General features: G+C 30.9%; 1 protein-coding gene across 2 annotated transcripts in view; it reads left to right on the top strand.

Moving 5' to 3' along the window:
- The first annotated feature begins 8,079 nt into the window (after positions 1-8,079).
- The window catches only part of LOC124535045 (angiotensin-converting enzyme-like), a 130,035-nt gene continuing 117,830 nt past the window's right edge, over positions 8,080-20,284 (top strand). For both annotated transcript variants that reach the window (XM_047111071.1, XM_047111073.1), the window contains exon 1: positions 8,080-8,345. The gene's annotated coding sequence lies outside the window, so the exon portion shown is untranslated. The remainder of the gene's footprint in view (positions 8,346-20,284) is intronic.

The raw sequence follows: 20,284 nt of genomic DNA on the forward strand, positions 1-20,284 counted from the left end.
CAATTCCGATCCTCTGGGCAAAAAACGAACCAGCCCTCCTGTCACCTAGTGGAGGCAATGAGGCGAGGTGTTATACTTTTGATGAAGCTTTTTGCACCACTACTCCAAGGGCCAAGCTTTTCGACAGCAAATGTATATTGAATATGTACCTACGTATATAATATTTTTTGCACACTTTCATGTTTGTAAATAACTTTTAACTCTTCTAGAAGAGGATTCAGAAATAACGAACCCCTTGTGTTTGCATCCGTAGCTTCATTCGCCCTGATGCTCGTTGTAACATGCAACTAAAAATAATTTAAAGGCTCTAAAGTTGGACTGGAAATTTTTAGTCGGATGAAACCGGAAAAAAATCGAACATATTCGGTTAAAACCAGATATAACCGATTACGTATTTCAAGTTCGTATATTCAAATTATTAAAGCATCTTGTTTGTAATGATTGGTTAATAAGTCAAGTACCTACTAACTCCACTTCACTGCTATTTGTGGATACACTTATGAGTGAATTTTATTAAAATTAAACACATTTTCTTAACGAAGTTTTCATTAACCAATAAGCACGAGACTGATTATGTAAAACAAATTAGGCACTAGAAAATTCAGTAATGATTTTCTCAGGTTTGAACCCGTAATCATTGGATAATAACGCGGGAGCGTTCCAATTACTGGGTCATTAAAGACAAGACCTTAACACATTTGCCAACTTTGAGTGTAAACTAATTTTAATATTTGATATTAATAAATAAGTATTAAAAAACAAAATAAACAAGATTACCTTTACACTGAAATTCGGAAACAAACGAAATTTTAACTACCTACAAAATACACAGAGTAATTAATATAAGCTTAATATCGTTCCTATGTGACGTACGCTGCAGGATAATTGAGCAAAGAGGCCCTCGTTAAAGAGAAAATAATGCTTAACAAACAGGCTCCTCACCGAGCTAACGGTTTCAAAATTATGCCCAAAATTTCCAAGTTTTCTCAAAACTGCCGCAGAATAATTAGAACAGATTTTAAATTAAGAATGCCATTCCATCGAATGGAATTCTGAAAAGAACCCAATTCCTATCCGATGTTAAATATTATGCTAAATGCGAATTCGGAAATGCGCTCTCATTAGAGGTTGCAGTTGCAAATATCTAGTTAAATAGTCATATTCACATTTCACTTAACACGTGCTGCGCCTTCATATTAGATTCCAATTACTGGAAATAATGAAGATAAAATACATTCGATTTTTAACAGTTCCCTTTTTTGATATAAATATGGAGTTAACTGGCAAAGGTATAATATTAAGAGATCATTACTAATAAAATGTTAGCTTTAAATTCTAAAGATCTAATTTTAAAACCCAAACTGGGCTGATGAGAATGAATTGAGTTTTTCATTCAAGAATTTTCGTAAATATTCGAATGGCATCTTGTCTGGATGTTAGAAGTTGACAATTTAGACTCATATACTTCGGAAAGCGCTTAAAGTTATTGTCTTGCATTACCATACCATTTGATTTGAGGAAATGAGAGTTTGGGAGAGTGTACTTGGGTACCAACGTACTACAGGTGGTTAGTTTCCCTTGAGAATAGAAAGTGGCAGAAAACGGTCAAGATGACATTATCGTATTTATGCAGTGAAAGAGGTTTAATGTGTCATTCGAATTTACGCAAAAAGGATTTACTAGATTCATGTTAAATTATATATAATTATCTATAATAATAACTGTTAAAATATCATAATTTGAGGATATATCATATTTTGAATTTGTAGCGAGATTATATTGTCTATTTTTGAGAACGATATCCCTTGTAATAGTCCAGGTCTTTATGGTTAAATCTTTTTAACAAAATTATTGTTATGATATTAATATTTTTTGTAATATCAGCATCAATTTATTTACTTGCAGAACAAATTTTTTGTAGATAGGCGGATGAGACATTGACGCTGTAAGAAATATTAACATTTCATTACATTGCCAATGCGTCACCGACATTGGGAACTAAGATAGTATGTCCCTTGTGCCTGTAGGTACACTGCCTAGTCAGCCGAAACACAACAATACTGGTAATACTGTATGTCAGTAAAATAAACAAAAGTACACATATGTAAAATTTCTTTGTAAAAATATTATCAGAATTTTAGTGAACTAGTACAATAAATTCAGTTACATATTAACTTACGAGTTTAACGTGGGAAAATGGGCATCGTAGAACAGAAATCAATTGTTTTTATAATTTACAACAAAACATAATTGTCATGTGTATACACGACGAACGTTACCCTGACTCACAGATGGTATATTATAATATTTTTTTTCCAATAATTATAGATAACTAAGTTATTGCTCGAAGTAAATTATTACTGAAACGACCTACAATTATGTAGAGAATTTAAAGTTCCTCCAATCCTAGCAAGCGAAATTTCATTTTATTTATTAAGCAAGCTAGCAAATGTGTTCATTGACAACGCAGCAGTTATCAATATTTTTCAGTCTGTCAATGTTTCACCAAACATGAAAACTAAAAAATAAAATTGAATTCCTAATGCCTGCCTAATTTTTGACCTGAAAAGTTTGCACCTAATCATATTTTATAGCTTCTTGTAAACTTGGTATTAGAGCAGTATCAATTTAATTAATAAGTGTTATATAAATAGATCATCTCGATCGATCATTTAGTATTCAAGTTAGCATGTCTATCGAAACACAAGACATTGAAATATTAGCACTTCTCAAGGTTAGATCATTCACAACGTATTCACCGGATAGAATAGGTGGATTTTGATAGGGACGTATTTGCGTACAAGGCAAATAGGCTTCTTGGCTTATGGGGTACTTGCTGAAAATCTTTTTTGATTACTAACGATCTCTTCAAATCTATATCAACGTTTAAAAAGTCAAAAATATGACCGATGCGCCTCTCAATAAGATTAAATCATATGGAGATTCGAAAAGAATTTTTATTCTATAGGGATGAATCTGCTTGATGTGACAAGCAGCATTGAGATAGTTTTATCAATTTAACATACATTTTTCGTTTTAAGGCATCAAATCTGTCACTAGTCCTTGAACAAAGATCGCACAATAAGATAGATATTATTAATAGTTATACTATCTAAGAGCATTTGTTGACGAATAAATTAATAAACTCCTACATTTCACATTAAGAGAAGATAACAAGATTAATTGCTCATTAGTCTTGTCGTGTAGATTTAAAACCTACTTGATATAAATAAACGACGAATCATTTAAAATATGCCATTTACATTGCGGCTATTTGGAACGTAATTAATTCAAACCAATTCTACAATACGTGTATTTTTCTTTTAGTTTTGACAAATGCAACTACAGAAATATATTCAACGTGCAATTCGTGTCTAGTGATGCAAGTATGAAATATATTAGCCGTCATAAAATAGTAGCTCCGAGCTTCATATGTTTTACTTACCCTCCAGACAGTTCGGAGTCGGTCGTGATTAATGCGCTTCTAAATCAACATGAAAGCACACCTCTAATATACTTTTAAAATTGTTTATTATTTCAAAATAGTGTGTGAGAATAGAACTATTTTTCATTTGAAATATACTGACGGACGTATTTTAAAATATCATTTAAGCTTGAAAAGAAAGACTGCTGCTATTTAACATTATAATATAACGCTGACACTTCTGCTGAGTTGCTTATAATTTCAGTTTTAATTGTTGCTAGTTTGTTGGTTAAATTTAGTTCACTGATAGATTGACGTTATGTTCGTTCGACATTAACCATGTTGAATATAATCAACCTTGCCGTAACTAGTACAGTTATATAGTGATTATTAGCTTGTCAAGTCATCTCTTACTCTTGAAATGTAAAATAATGATCGTGTTGTCTGTGAGGATACAATTTATTTATTTTTTTGGCGACTTTGGAGAGTATCGATATTGGATGAAATCGATTTTGTATTTCGAAAGCAGACGAGAGATTTTTAACTAACGATTCGTGTTATCTATAATAAATATTCGCACAGAGAAAACCATTCTTTACAGCCCTAATAGAGTTTAACAGTAAAATCTGTTGTGCCTGCAATAACAACAAATAAGTATTGATGTTTAGTGATAGAAAAACGAATGAGGAAGTTCTATGTTTTATACAAGGAGATTTGTCAGTGTGATTATTCATGAAACTAAGGTGCCAACAATAGCCTAATCACACTTAAAAACAAATTCTTCTAGTAATTCCTTTTGAAATGACGACAAAGACATGGGCAAAGAGGTCGTATCGTAAAACGTTTTGCTAATAATTTCTTTAAATAATAAAGACGATATAACACCCAAATGGCTGTCATCAGAACCATGCTTTTATGATACGGTGCAGAACTAAAAATGTGGTTCGATCCTGTGAATGCCTCACGATTCAGTCATTACTAGCTAAAAGGTTTGTAACCTCTGCAGCATTAGCTGGTTCACGCTTCGTTGGCTTCAAATAATGATGCCTCAAATTGCCGAGCATAGGAATTTATATTAACTCTTCGTTGTTTCCGGAATTTTCGTTTTAACGCTTCTTACTTTTACATGGTTAATTGCGGAAATCAATGACGCGGAAGGAGGAAATTACGTTATCTCTAAATTACTTTGCGATTGAACTTAATAATTTATGTGTACCTTCTTCACGGTGTTCGATTGACCTCAAATTGCTTAAAGTGTTTGGAATTGTACAAAATCAAACCAATTTGCAAGGAGTACCAATAATGTTGACGACCTCCGTGGTAAATTAGTGTGTACACCGGTTTTTATGGGTGGCGTCCCGGGTCCGGGCGTCGATATCTTGGGTCTAGGTGTGTGTGGTACCATCGTTACTTTTCGTGATTTTCCATAATACAAGTGCTTTAGCTACTCACATTGGAATCACAGTTATGTATGTGATTGAAAAAAGTATTACTTTATTTAATATGCTTTCACGTCTTAGCTTAATCGATCACCATGATATTTTGTTATGACATAAACTGTACAGAAAAGGAAATAGGGTACCTACCTTTCAATTGCCACCTCCCTACCGTCGAAGCCGTAGCTGGAAATTAGTATAATGTATAATTAAAAATGAGATTCTAAAAGGTCTTAAGAACACCATCGAGGATTGAATTTCGTACAGCTTAACGCGACTGCTATATTCAAACTCTATTGACAATTGTCCACTTTGTCATCGCTAGATTGAGGTCAAACGCCTTTGGAGTAACGTGTGATGAAGATTACAAGGTTCGTTAGAAATTAAGCTATACATCAATGGTCATGTAATATATGGGTTGCTGAACAAATCGGATTACGTGAAGAACAATTTGTCTTCCCTCTAGTATTGTACAAGAGCTTGTATTGTCTAGTTCGTTACACTCTTAATTGTAGGGTGGGGTGAATTATATAAGACTTTTTTATAAATTTAAGCCGATAAGAAATTATTTAACGCGAACGCTTAGACTATTCTCGTCACTTTAATTGTTCGACAAATTTGGCTTTTCACTTTCATTTTATCTATGAAAATTCAGGCCAATTTTTATGAATATTTTATTCGATGGTGTCGTGGTAAAGTCGTCACTGGAAACAGGACTATATATTTTTTTAATTGTATAGACTTTTGTTATTTTCATACATACTTAGCCGGTGGTTTTATGGCCTTCGTCGTATAGGTATCAGTAAGCCTTTGTTAGATCAATCTTAGTAGATTAGTTATTTAAATAAATCTTGTAATATGAATAAAAAATTGGTATCATAATTTTCCAAATTAATAAACAAACATTATGAAAAAAAATGCATTAATTTCTTTGTTCACATTATTAGCAAAACTATAAATAGATTAAGATTTCAATTGTAATTTAATTTCATTTGTACTATAAACATTCATTTGAGAAAAAATGAAATTACACATTCTTGCCGATTCGTCTCGGTGGAATATGCATTCTGAACCGATTCTATTCAGGTGCTGGGTGGAATAACAAATAATATTTCATTTTTTATTTATGAAACGAGCTACAGATTGGCGATAGTAATATGAAACGGTATTGGCAAGGAGTTTTTTTTAATTGTTTTTACGACTTGGTATAGTAAGACACAAATTAGATGTAGCATCGGAAAATGCAATGGAATGAAAATAAAACCGATTACTGCCGATTTACACAACCAAAACAAATAGTTCCCTATCGCGCCATTCGACGCTATTCGTCGCTATAGATTCACGCGTCAGAGAAAACAAGTGCATGTAAATCGACGCGTCAAATTGACGAATATATTAGGTCATATGATATTACAAGTTATTATGTTTGTGCAAAGATCATATTCGCGTGAAAAATAAATATTGATAATTTGGGATAGCATACTTAATTCGGATGTGATCGGTTTTACGAATTTTGCCGATGCGACATCTAAGTTGTGTTGTACTATACTTTTATGTTCAGTAATTTTACTAATTTATTTTATTTATTGTTCCTTTCCTGTTTCTTAGTTTTATATCTTAAGCAAGTAAAATAAAATAATTAATCAATTAAATGTGATGTATTTCCCGTTTTGATCTGTTGTTTTTTTTAAATTTGTTTTTTTTTATTGTTTTCATTTTTCATGTAATAGTTGAGTTGCTTTGAATTTTATTTTATTTTTATTGTGAGTGTTTTTGTGCAGTAAACAACGATGTAAGAAGTTACAGCTATTTTCATTTGAGTTATCCTTTATCGAAGGAATGATTAATATTGCGTATTAATGTGTCTGTAATATTATAACTAGAATCGAATCTACACTTAAAAAATAAATAATTTGTCGAGAAGTTTCAGTATATAAAATAAGAATATACTTTGTTATTATTTGTAAACAAGAAAAATAACAGCGTGTTATTTCGTGAACAGTTCCTACCCTTCAATCTAATTCATTAGCGTAAGTATTGGGTTAGGCTCATCATCTCTAATAATTGACGCAATCGTTTTCCTAATGAATTTAACTTAGCAAATTCCCTTTAATTTCAAATATTTCAGAATAATACAGCTTGTGTATTTGATACTTTAAATATAAAATGAATCTCTTTTAGTATAACATTCTCATTTAACTTGCAATGTTTATTTGTGAACGAATCCTGTGATCTCAATAAGATAAACTTTACCTTATCCAACGAAACATAAACCTTACAACTTATTCATCACTCAAGATTACCTAAACACTCTAATGCTCAGAGGCATACAATAAATATGACATATAATAAATATATGATAGAAGATGATAGGTGAATACACATGTACCTATAAAGACTAGTTTTTAAAAAGGAGTTTAATTTTTTAAATAAGTAGCACTTTGCTTCCATAAATGTATCTTATTATAATCTTAAAATATTAAATACTTCCTCTTAAAATTAGGTGCTCAATAATATACCAATAAAATAGTGCACAATAATATTTGTGTGTACGAAAACACAGATGTAAACTCTTTACATAAATTCATATAGACTGATAAGTGCCAGAAAATTCGAACTTTTACCATCCAACAACAACAGGGTTCAACCCAGCTTGATAATCTTGTAGTGGGCTTTGTGCAAACCAGTCTGGGTAGGAACCAACAGATATTATATCGCTAAACAGAAATAGATACTTGCTATTGTTGTGTTCCGGTTTGAAGAGTAAGCGAGCCAGTACAAATAGAGGGAGAAAACATCATAACTCACGAGGTTGTAAGAAATGGTTGGTATTTATCACAGCGCTAATGTCTATGGGAGGTGGTGACCACACACCATCACGTGACCCATATACTCGTACCAAAACTATATAAATGTCGATCGATTTGATACGATAAAAGAATTATTTTTAATTATTCAACTTCTAAAATTGTGTGGGTAATTTGTACCTATTGTTATGTATTATAATGAGGTTAAAGACATAAATTATTCTAACCAAATATAGATTAAACAAAAATAGAATCAGGTAAGTATGTTCGTAGGTAAGCACCTAATAATTTGACTAACATTTAAATGTGAAAACTATTTCTTGCATTTTTCGTTTCTATTTATCGCGTTATGATTATAAAATCATTCTATCAACGTTCAACACTCATTTGATTCGCAGATGAGACAACTAACTCATTCACTTGTTCAGTTGGCGAGCGATCGCGGTGTGATGTGGTAGTGCGTAACATAATACAGCGTTGCCGCGTTTTCTTCGCGATAGATTCTAAAACTTTTTAAACGAGTTTGTGTGTTATATTGTGAGATAATGACAAAGTATTGTGCTAATATTTCGTGATAAATAAACCGACTGTGCTGTTTCTTCTGTGTTTTCAAAGTTTTTGTATTGTGTAAACAGGCCGAGAGTGGATTTTCAACGTACCGGCATTTTGTTTTACGTTGTAAGTACTGGTTTATAGGTTCATTATTATATTACGTTTAACTTAAGTTTAAGAATTTATTTCTTATTTTAATTACGTATAACCTTCTTACACAGTTTATTGTTTTTTTAATTAATACGGTACGTTTTAAATTAAACGTGTACTAGCTACTAAAACACGTGTCACATCTATACCCAAGGTATTAAAAAAATAAAATTGAGTGTTGGTTAATCTGATTTTTTACCATTATTTCTTAAACTTGAAATGGTTCATTTTTGGATTTGATTTTACAAATGTTATTTTTGACCTATTAAAATAATTGCATACCTAGAAGAGTTATCTCTTACCTAGATAACTTATAGGTAGGTGTGTCACACAAACATACTTTCTGTAATTGATTTAAAACACGTATTTTGTATACAATTGTAACAGAAATTTAAATATCAGCAAAATTACTCTTAAATTATTGCATCGTATATACATCTAAATAAAAATAGGTAAGCATGATTAAAAATAAAACATAATTATAATTTAGTACGTAACGATTATTGAGTATTATGGAAGTGATAATGAGTAAGGTGAAAGGGTATCATAGTGTCCTTGGCATAATAATCTGATTTTCGGGTTATATGATTTTTCACTAAATGTATTTCATTGAAGTTTAAAAAACTTGTTTGTTTAATCGATTAACATACTAGATTTCCTTGACCATATTTACGTAATTATTTAAATATATGTTCCACCGATTAAGAAGTTATAGGCTCGTAATTGGCAAGTCATTAACCTATTGTTATTTTATATGAAAATAATTTTAATAAAATGAGTTAAGTGCGAGCGTAAAATCGTACATATTGAATACTTTTAAGTGTCCATTCGTTCGGAAACAAATATTTAAAATAAAAAAAATCTTTGTAAAGATTAAACGTAAAATTAAAATATATATATATTAAATACAACAATTTATTCTTGTGTTCATCATAGTTCAACATTCTTATTGGACTTGTAAGTTGCTTCGAAAATAATTTGGCCATTGTTGTTTAAAAATTAATGAATATTAAAATCGTGCGTGCCGTACCAAAGGTCATAACACAAACGGTTTTTTTTTTAATTTATTTGGATTAAACTGGCAACGGACACGAATTATATTATCCATACATCCTAAATTGGTGTGTAATACTGAATTTACTGTAATAATATTTTATTCTATGGCCTTTTAATTTTTAATATATATCTATATAAAAAAGTAGGTTTTTAATAATTATTACGAATATGAATAAGAATGCTTTAATTTTTGTATAGTATAACATTTGTTAAAAACGTATTTGATTCATTATTTTGTAAAGAAGCCATTATTGGAGAGTCTTGACGCGAAATATCAGAGGGTGTTTTTCGATGGTGATTTTTTTTCCTCCTCATTTCTACATCTATTTTTTTATGGAATCTAGAGAATTTGCATACCGTTGTGAAGAAAATTTTAATGTATTTTCATTAATTGATTGAATGTGACGGAAACATAAAAAATCATCAAAATTTACCTGTCAGTTATGGAAAACATTTACTGGCGAAAAAAACCAGTATTTGTGTCAAAGAATAAATAATAATACATACACAACCTATTAATCATATAAGACCAAGAATTTATTATATGAAATTCATTCATGCTTCATTGTTTGCGTCTAATTTTTATTTATAGTAATTTATGATTATGTGAATTCTACCTACACGTGGTAAATATCTCTAAAAATACTTGTATTTATTTCAAGTGCACATATTAAATTCCACACTACCGCGTGTGTCATATTGTCTCGCCTGTGTAGACCCGCTTTAGTATTCCAGATTGATTGACATTTATGATTACTGCTCCACTCCTTAGCTTCGTTGTGAGAAGTTATATGACCTAAAAGGTTCTATAATTTTTTTGTTACATATTAGTCGTTTAAACATATCGTATAGTAAATGTGTCTATGCAATACAATATAAATACTGTTTATTATACACCCCATTATAAAATACAGTGATAATTAAAGGTAGTAAAGGTGTACAAAGGCGATCTTATCAATGAACCTAAAAAGTTTTTTCTTTTTCCTCAACCATTAAGCGTAGGACTCGAAAAAAAAACATCGGCTTGGAGATGTATAGGACGACACAACTTAGATGTAGCATCCTAAAATGCAATGAATTGAAAATAAAACCGATTATTGCCGATTTACACGACCAATAGAAATAGCTCCCTATCGCGTCATTCGACACTATTCGTCGCTATAGATATATGCATATATGTCAAATGAATAATGTTTTAGACACCTTTGAAACATATAAACTTAAGAAGTTTTGAAAAAAAGAGGTTATATTATGCGAAAGATGATGAATAAGCAAGACAAAATTGTTACTTAGACCATTTTTTAATTACAGGACTCATAAAAAAATCAATTAACTTTGAGTGAAACTCATACCGATCTTTGTTTGAATTAACTTTAATTAAAAAGCAATCTAAGCGATGAAAAGCATTTATCTTTTTATATATTCCATGAATTATGATAAGTTCTATTTCTTGGCTTGGATCTTGGTTACAGACAATAAAATATTATAACAATGTAACTTTCGTATGGAATTGGGGTAAATATTTATCGTCGAAATAGGGACGGATATAGTATGCCTATTTATTGATTATACACATTGTAAAGTAAAGATACAGCCTGTAAATTTCCAACTGCTGGGATAAGGCCTCCTCTTTAATTAAAGAGAGGGTTTGGAACATATTCCACCACGATATTCCAATGCGGGTTGGAATGCACATGTGGCAGAATTTCGATGAAATTAGACACATGCAGGTTCCGTCACGATGTTTTCCTTCACCGCCGAGCACGAGATGATTTATAAACACAAATTAAGCACATATATATAGTGGTGCTTTCTTGGGTTTGGACCCACAATCATCGGTTAAGATGCACGCGTTCTAACCACTGGGCCATCTTAGCTTGAACACATTGTATAAGTTTGTAATCACGCGCTAATATAGATGAAATTTAAATAACTTGTTTCTGATTTCATTCGAGTTTTAAGAGTTAATCGTAAGATTTTAAGCATAAAAAGTAGTTTATATAAGTATGTGTCTTAACATTCAAGCTTGCTATATATGTATATCTAGTTTAACAAATTCAATGGAGTTGTTTGGCCGAGAGCAAAAATAGACGAAAGTTTTTATAGAATTTTTAATATTATTATAGACGTGTACACTTATATAACCTGTACCTTCATCAGAATAATGCGACATAAAGGATCATCATAGAAAGAAGATATGTATGTCAAACAATATGATAAATTACGAAACGGGTAAAAATATAACGGACTGTAAATGTTTTAGCACTGGGTTAGTTTCCTGTCTCGAGAAGGTTCGGTGTTTATTCCCTCACGCCGTACCAGTAGTCCACTGGTCCATACAACTGTGAAAGAATTAACCTACATATATAGGATTTTTTTATATGTTGATTTCCTTCAACAGTTTGCTATAATCTCGTGAAAGTTCAGTTGTTTGCCCAAAATGAGTCCATTGTTCGTTCAAAATCGCTAAAGACTCACGTGCTTTACCTGGATTATATCTGTTACGAAACAGGTATGTTTATTCCAAATTAAACGCGAGTAATATATATTTAGCCTAATGTTTTGAATGAAATTAAAATAAATATACAATATTATTCTATCGTAAACCTCACATAGGTTTATTAAAGTGTTAGTATTTGGTACTTATGAAGCCAGAAGTATGGTAAAAATGTAAGGTAATTCTCTCTGTGTGGCTCATAAGAGAATATGTGTTATTCGGTTATATTGTGACACGTTTTTAAGAGATAATAGGAGTATATAATATGTAGGGTTCCGAGTAATTTGAGGTTTATATAATGAGCGAATTTCCAATATTTAGTGTACAATTCTTTAACAAATATTATTAGCAATCATTCGTGAAAATATTGACGAAATATTCACACTATACATTAATTTATTTATTTATTTATTTATTTAAACACTTTATTGTACACCACAAATTAAACAGATAAGTAAGAACACATAAAAACATTAATATGTTTATTACAAAGAAATAGTTTATGCATTATACATATTTTAAAAAGAATAACATACGTTCGGAAATATTGACGTATGGCTTATAAAAATAATGTAATTTCTATTTTCATAGAATACTTTAATCCCTTGAATATAAATTGCTCTCCAAAAGCCAATTGATTACAACAAAAAATATTTTACGGATATATAGTGTCAATACAATTACATATCGATATAAATTAGAAAGTTCAAAATGTTCAAATTATATATTTTTCAAACTATGTGTAAACACTAATAATAAATCTATATAGATAACTGCTATACAATTTTGTGTTCTAAATTTAAATAATTTATTTTATATAATAACTATTTCCACGTATCTCGTCCGAACGACAATAACATAAAGTTGTTTAGTAAATATAATAATTTCAGCTTTTATTTCGAGATAAGCAACATGTGCCTATGTCTGTAGAATATGAGAAGGTTTTATAACATAATATAAAGGAGGCCTTACTGTCAAAGTACGTTTATATTGTTGATTGTACCCAGAACGTCGTCTATCTCTAGTTGTACGAGTTTATCTGCTAAAGGTCAGAGGGCAAATCGGTGCGGTAAATTTTCATATCCGTTCGTGTTTAATTCGCGGTAGTGTTCATTATCAAGGGAACAATAAACGAACTAATTTTTCATACGACAACATACGTCGTACGTATGTGTGTGTTCGTGGTTTAAAATGTTTAATATATTCGTATCTAACTAACGTGAAAAGCGTTTCGGTATTGGCAATAACTATTATTATCTGCAAAAAAAAATGATGTTCTGATGTTCTTTTTTTAAAAATATATCATTAACTTTAGTGTGAGTCGTTAATTAATATATTCGAATCTCTTATCGCCAAACTGTGGTAGGGCTTTATGCAAGTACAGTGGTAACATCCATTCACCCAGTATTTTGCTGCGAAATAGTAATACTTAGTATCCTTGTGTTCCGGTTTGAAGGGTGAGTGACCCAGTCTAACTACAGTCACTAGACACATAAAATCTTAGCTCCCAAAATTAATAGCGCATTTGCGATGTACTGTATCAATACATATGGTTTGTGTTGATCACTTACCAGTAGGTAGCTCCTTTGATTGTCCGCCTACCTGGTACAAAAACGAAATAGATAAAGAGATACAGATAAAAAATATTTATTATATCTTAGAAATTTTAATGTTGTATTTTTTCTTAGCATAACAACCGGCCATCCCGGTTAATAAATTAATTTTATATTTTTTGTGAAATGCTATTATTTATATAAGCTTGATAAATACAGTTCTTTTTTTTATTTAAGATTCGTTGGGATATAAATCCAAACGCTCTATTTGTAATTCGAATAACTTATTTCATTAAGACTGTTACGACCATCTTCGTTAATAATTAATTCTGAACACAGGCCATAATCAAAATCTTCTCTTTAAGATGTGGTTTGAGAACAAATAAAATGATTGTGTGAGTTACGACCTCTCTGACTTTTGACGTTATAACATGTATATGTATTTACACACGTATACATTTGAATATGTAAATATATAATGCGGTATTACTGATGTTTGAAACAGTGTTCATTTGTGTGTATACGATTTTCATATAAAGTGAAGAAATTAAAAAGTCTGAGTACGTTATGAGTGCATTCTGCGCTAGTATGAGAATATAAATTCATAATACGGCTTGCGTTTATAATAGCGTCGAGTTTAATATTATAAACGTGTATTTTTAATATTGTACACGAAAAAAAAAACGTCTTGTCTCTCGGTTTTGTTATACAAAAAAAAAACGCTTGTTTGAATAAATTTAGGAAACTCGACTTAATTAGCGTATGACTTTGTGAAGTTAGAGTTAGAAAAACTTCGTCAGTTTTAAAAAATATTTTTTATCAAGTCTTAAACGCTTAGTACCTTTTGAATCTAAGTATCAATATATCACTCTCAATCGGTAAAACAGATTATCGCTCATTTTGAGCATACGAAATTAGATCTTAAGGTGACGAACCTTTTCTTACCCCGACTGTACATAAATATTTAATATTCTATATCAAACAATAAGTAACAAACTATTGAGCCGTGTTAACCTAACTTGCGGTGAAGATAATAACTGTATATATTTAATGTGTTATTCGATACTCAATAATCGACGCCTGAAGCCGAAGGAAATTATTACAGTGAAAAATGATTTAGGTACAGGCGAAGTTAATTTAGATTTAATATTGGATTATTCAAATATTACGTTAATATTATACGATACATTTTGTTATTTCTAAATTAATTCAAACGTTGTGAACTTTGTGGACCTTCTAAGGGCTTATAAATAAAATATATTATTTAAAAAAAGACCAAAGAAAACCGTTTACCGACAGTAAAGTGGGGAAGGTGTGATTGCAACCAATCTTTTTATTTGGCTGTCAAAGTTATTTAAATATTTTTTGTGATCAGTCAATATGTATGCTAATTTTGAAGTTCATTAGACGTCTTGAAGATGATTTAAATGAAGTTGAAATTTCATTACAGTTCCAGTAAAAAAATAGTAATAACGTGAACCTTGCCTTCAGGTAAGCTGACTCGGGACATGTATTATATGCATATGTATTTACTTGGTGGCGAGGCTATTGTCGAATCTGGGTTGGTACCAATAACTTATCACATATTCTACTTATTTAATAATTCTAATTATTAATCTTTTACGATTTAAAGGGTAAGTCAGCCAGTGTAAATACAGACACAAGGGTAGGGCTCATTTTACTTTGCAAGATTGATTGCAATGCCACTGCTATATAGTGGGTAAAATTCCTTATGATAATGTCCCTTCAAATTGGATCACAAACTATATATTAGTCGTTGTCAGTAGCATATGTAATTACTGTGTGGTAGGTACCACGCAGTCTCTAAAAGCTCTTAAGTTGTTTTTAATACAATATATTAATTTAATTTTAATTTTACGTAGCCCCTTTCACATTCTCGTTAGCAGCTTCACTCGTATTAAATTTATGACAGATTTTAATAAACTCTAAACGAATACGAGAGTGTAAGCGTCATTTTAAACGCTATATAATGGTAGTCCAATTCAGGGTCCATACTTAATACAACCGCTTTTATACCGCCACATTAACTCGATGCTAAATGAACATCGTAAATTCAAGTCACAGGGAAAATTAATAATATGCGCCGCAGGTTCCGAATGAAATGTAAGAGAAATGAACAATTGTGGGGCGTATGAAACGCGATCCTTTCATAGCGCTCGTTGCTGGAATGCCATCGGATATGTTGAGAAAAACTTTCTTATTTTAATTTCATTAGTTTTTATGTGGTCTCTGATAAATTAAATAAATCTTGCTCAGCGAGTTGAGCAGAGATGAAGTGGTGGGTGATCCATCTAAATCTTAATCGAAGACTAGTTTTGTTGTTTTGTGAAAAACATAGTATCAGTGCATTGGAGCAGCGTTTTGAAATGATATCGTACCTTCTCAAATGGAGAGGCCTAAGTAAGCTTAGTGAACATTTGCATTGCGATTTGTACCCAACAAGATACCATAAGTCACTTTCGCGTTAATCTATTTGTACTTTAATCTAATAAGATTTCTTGATAACTCGACCAGATAATGATATCTTATCGTTCGTATATAATGAATAATAAAGTCGTGTACTCTATTTAATAAGATAAGTTTATATGATGTTTTAAAGAAGCTTGAAGACTACAGTGATTCAGGTATATCTTGATATTAAAAAAATGAAATATTTTTTAATTCTTTATATTTTTCCAACATTATAATCATCTCTTTTAAGCTCCTAGGTGAGCAGCGTAATATATATGCGAAAGGGACACGTCAGCTTTTTCGTACACTAGGCGTCCTGGTTTCCGGACAGTTTATATGATAGAAATGTGTATCGCAGTATAAATTATTAAATAAAATATTTGAATGACGACACAAGAACGAGATAGATATATAACAGGCTATAATTATTTTCGATTTGCTTAAAATAGCTGACGAAAACTAATAATTATTATATTAGAAGGATTTGCATAGATCAGTGTGCTTTGGCTACAATCCACAATACCTTCAATGAGGTTTGCAGTCTGGCCCACAAAGGAGACATAAATTTAATTTAGCAGTCCAAGTCTAGAACTAAAACAATTCCAACTGCTAAGTTAGATATCTTCATTGACAACGTCAAGCTATGTAGATTTAGTAGTAAAACTTGTCTTATTAGAAAGGGTCAGAGAATTTGTGATATCATTCGATAATTTCAATATAACTAATAGCACTTGAAATCACTACGAGTATTACGAGTAATATTGCTTCGAATTAATCCATTTCTGTAAATAAGTTCACTAGCGACCCGAGTGCAATGCTAAGAAATATATTAATATACTAATTACGACATCTTGTTAGAAACTTCTAAAATTGTTGCGTTTTTTTACTATATTTCTTTACTATATTGGCCATTACATACAAAAACCTTTCTCTCATCATTCTCGAATCATTCTATCTATTAAAAACAAAACTGTATCAAAATCCGTTGTGTAATTTTAAAGATCTAACCATACATAGATTCAGACAGAGAGCGACTTTGTTTTATACTATGTAATGAAGATGATAAGGAGACTATTAAAAAGCGTTTTCAATACAGTTTAATAACTGTATTGAAATTCACCTCAACAACAACAGCCTGTAAATTCCCACTGCTGGGCTAAAGGCCTCCTCTCCCTTTGAGGAGAAGGTTTTTTGGAACATATCCCACCACGCTGTTCCAATGCGGGTTGGTGGAATACACATGTGGCAGAATTTCTATGAAATTTGTCACATGCAGGTTTCCTCACGATGTTTTCATTCATTGCTGAGCACGAGATGAATTATAAAGACAAATTAAACACATGAATCAGCGGTGCTTGCCTGGGTTTGAACCCGCAATCATCGGTTAAGATGCACGTGTTCTAACCACTGGGCCATCTCAACTCAATTCACCTATTTACCTTTAAATGAACGTGTCAAAGGGACCAAGTTGAATGGGCTATTTCTAAATACCTTTGAGCTACTGCGACCAAGATATTGATTGATTGCTTGCTGGACCATAGATCGCTTAGTATAACATTAGTCTATAATGACATACAATTTATAATGCACTGAGTCAATAAAAAACGTAAATAAAAAATTAAGGAAAAGAAAACCTGGATTCGCTAACATCCGATATAAAAACATAAATACTTTGCTTTGTCAACAAACAAAGCGCATTTGTTTGAAAATGCAAGATCTTTGAATCAGACTTTTATAAGAAAACACCCAGTTTCTTAATTGCGCTAGTTCATAACGAGTCAACTACGGAAGGTTTAAACACTTTGAAACGGCACTGTTGCTTTTTACAAGGATTAATTGCTTTATTCTTTTCTCAATTTCATCAAAGAGATATAGCTACATACACACACACATATAAATACATGTGATGGTGTATAATTTAATAATAACTATCGTCATCAGTCAGACTTCACCCATTGTTGGGTAAAGATTTCTTGTCTGTGCCACTATTCACTATATCTAGTTAGATAAAAAAAAAAAAAAAACAAATCCAACATTTAGAAATGATTCACGTAAAATTTATTCAAATAAAATGAAGTACGAAACTCGGATTGTATTTTCTGCCTGTGCTTGTTTCAGTTAAAACCTTTCGACAAATTCAAAGCGTTTTTTTCGCTGAAATATCACTAACAATTGGTTAAATGAAAATACGAATCGTTTCATTCCGTATATATTGCCTCAGCAATTTGGGTAATACATTTTTCATCTGCTTAGTTTTAGGTAAGGATTCAATGTCGATATTGATACTATAGTTATTGATAGGCATATAAATATTGCTATAATTTCTTAATTGCTTTAATTGGGATGATAGTTTGTTATGACGAGGATTATTTAAATTATTTAAGATGCTCGACTATGCAAATATAAATAAATTATTTTAAAATTATATTCATAGAAATGAAATGCCCACCAGACCTCCAAATTTGGCCCTGGCTATACACATACAATATGTATAATGCGTTTTTTTGGGAAGTAAATGGCCTATCGGTCAGAGAACGCATACACAAATCTACTGCAAGAATAGTAAATAACTCCTTATAATCTTAATAATCCATACTGTATACTGGAGCTAATATATTTCAATATGTATATATCTGTTTTTACACTGATTTATCCATCCCTCACACTAATACCAAGTATTGATTTTTTATCTGTGAACTAATGAGCGTTAAATACTACAGGCTTTTAAGGCGTTACATTTCATTTGTATGTGGTCCGTTGAAATGTTATTTACAAGGCAACCAAACCATAATAGGTTGAAATTATCGTCACGAAATAAATTACAGGAACATACTTGAAATGTGAAACGTTTTCGGTTACATAATTATTTTAACCTCTCGCACACATTTCGTTAATTCGAAAAGGTCTGCTTAAATATTCTTTATATTCGTTCATGGTCAGTTTTTCTACAATGCGAATTTGTAAGGAATTCTTTGGTAATACAAAAATGCTGGTGACAATTTCGTGGAAATAATAACAGTTGGAATATTTTTTACTATTTGACTTATAATGAAAGCATATAAAATAATTAATTGTTATATTTATGGGATACATGAATTACATCTGTACAGTCGTAAGCAGTTTTTAAAATATTAACTTTTTACAGAGTAGATAATCGTTAATAATGAAAATCAATATAAGTAAGAAACTTCCATTTATATATGAATACTTAAAAACGCAATATCAACATGGCATCAAGACGTTTTGAAAATAATAATAATTAATTACATAGATACTACATGCATGCGCACACTTATACACCCACACAACCTCACACACACATGTAAGGATTTTGTTTCAAATTTTTGTGTCCTATTTAAACACATGAAAAAAAAAGAAATATATACATAGGTACTTACCCTACCGACTGTCTTTCATTAGATTGTATTTTATATCCGTTGTAAAGAATTTTAATTAAAGTACGTTAATCACAATCCGTGATACCCGTTATCAGGTATTATCAAACGTTGACATGATACCGTCGAACACTAATAATGTCATTAGATTAGCGTGTCATTCAACAGAGATTTGTTAAATCAATATAGCCGTACAGCCCGTGTATTAACTTGGAATACTTTTTATAATGCTTTGAATAATCTTTGTAATTATTTTATACTAGTTATCGTCCGCGGCACCGCTCCTTTTAGGGATTTAGTTGACATGTGTCAGGCAAAAAGTAGACTATGTGCTTACTTGGAGTTGAAATTTGCTTCATACCAAATTTCATCAGGTTACTTTCACATTTATAATATTATTATGTTGAAATTAACAATGAATCATGTGATAGATTAGATCGGCGTGTCTCCTTGCACATGTTTTTTTTTATCGTAAAGTTTATTTAGTGTCAAATAAATTTAGTATGAAGTTTTTTTAATAGACAGCCGAGATAAAACGTTCTATATTACATTACATAATTTAGTGGTGTTTGTGGTTGTTATTATTTTATTTTGCGGTCCCACATCGTTTAAGACATTGAAACCTTTTTTTTACGTAAATTTATTAATTGTATAGTTTGTTAATTTATCATCTTTTATCATTCAATTTAAAAGGTCCTAAGTTTGTTTTAGATGTTAACAGATGAGTCTAACTAATTCTAGATGTTTACACAAATTTATTTCCAGCAAGTGTACTTGCTTTTAAATTATATTGCATTACTCTGTACATGTTTTAATTTTATATCATATTTGTAATATTGACGCAAAAAAATCGCTACCAAAAAATTTTTATAGAAAAATGCGCTTGTCACGTGGATTATGATGTTATCATGATTCGTGATATGACATTTTAAAACACTAACT

Source organism: Vanessa cardui, chromosome 14, assembly GCF_905220365.1.
Source record: "Vanessa cardui chromosome 14, ilVanCard2.1, whole genome shotgun sequence".
NCBI classification, from domain to species: domain Eukaryota; kingdom Metazoa; phylum Arthropoda; class Insecta; order Lepidoptera; family Nymphalidae; genus Vanessa; species Vanessa cardui.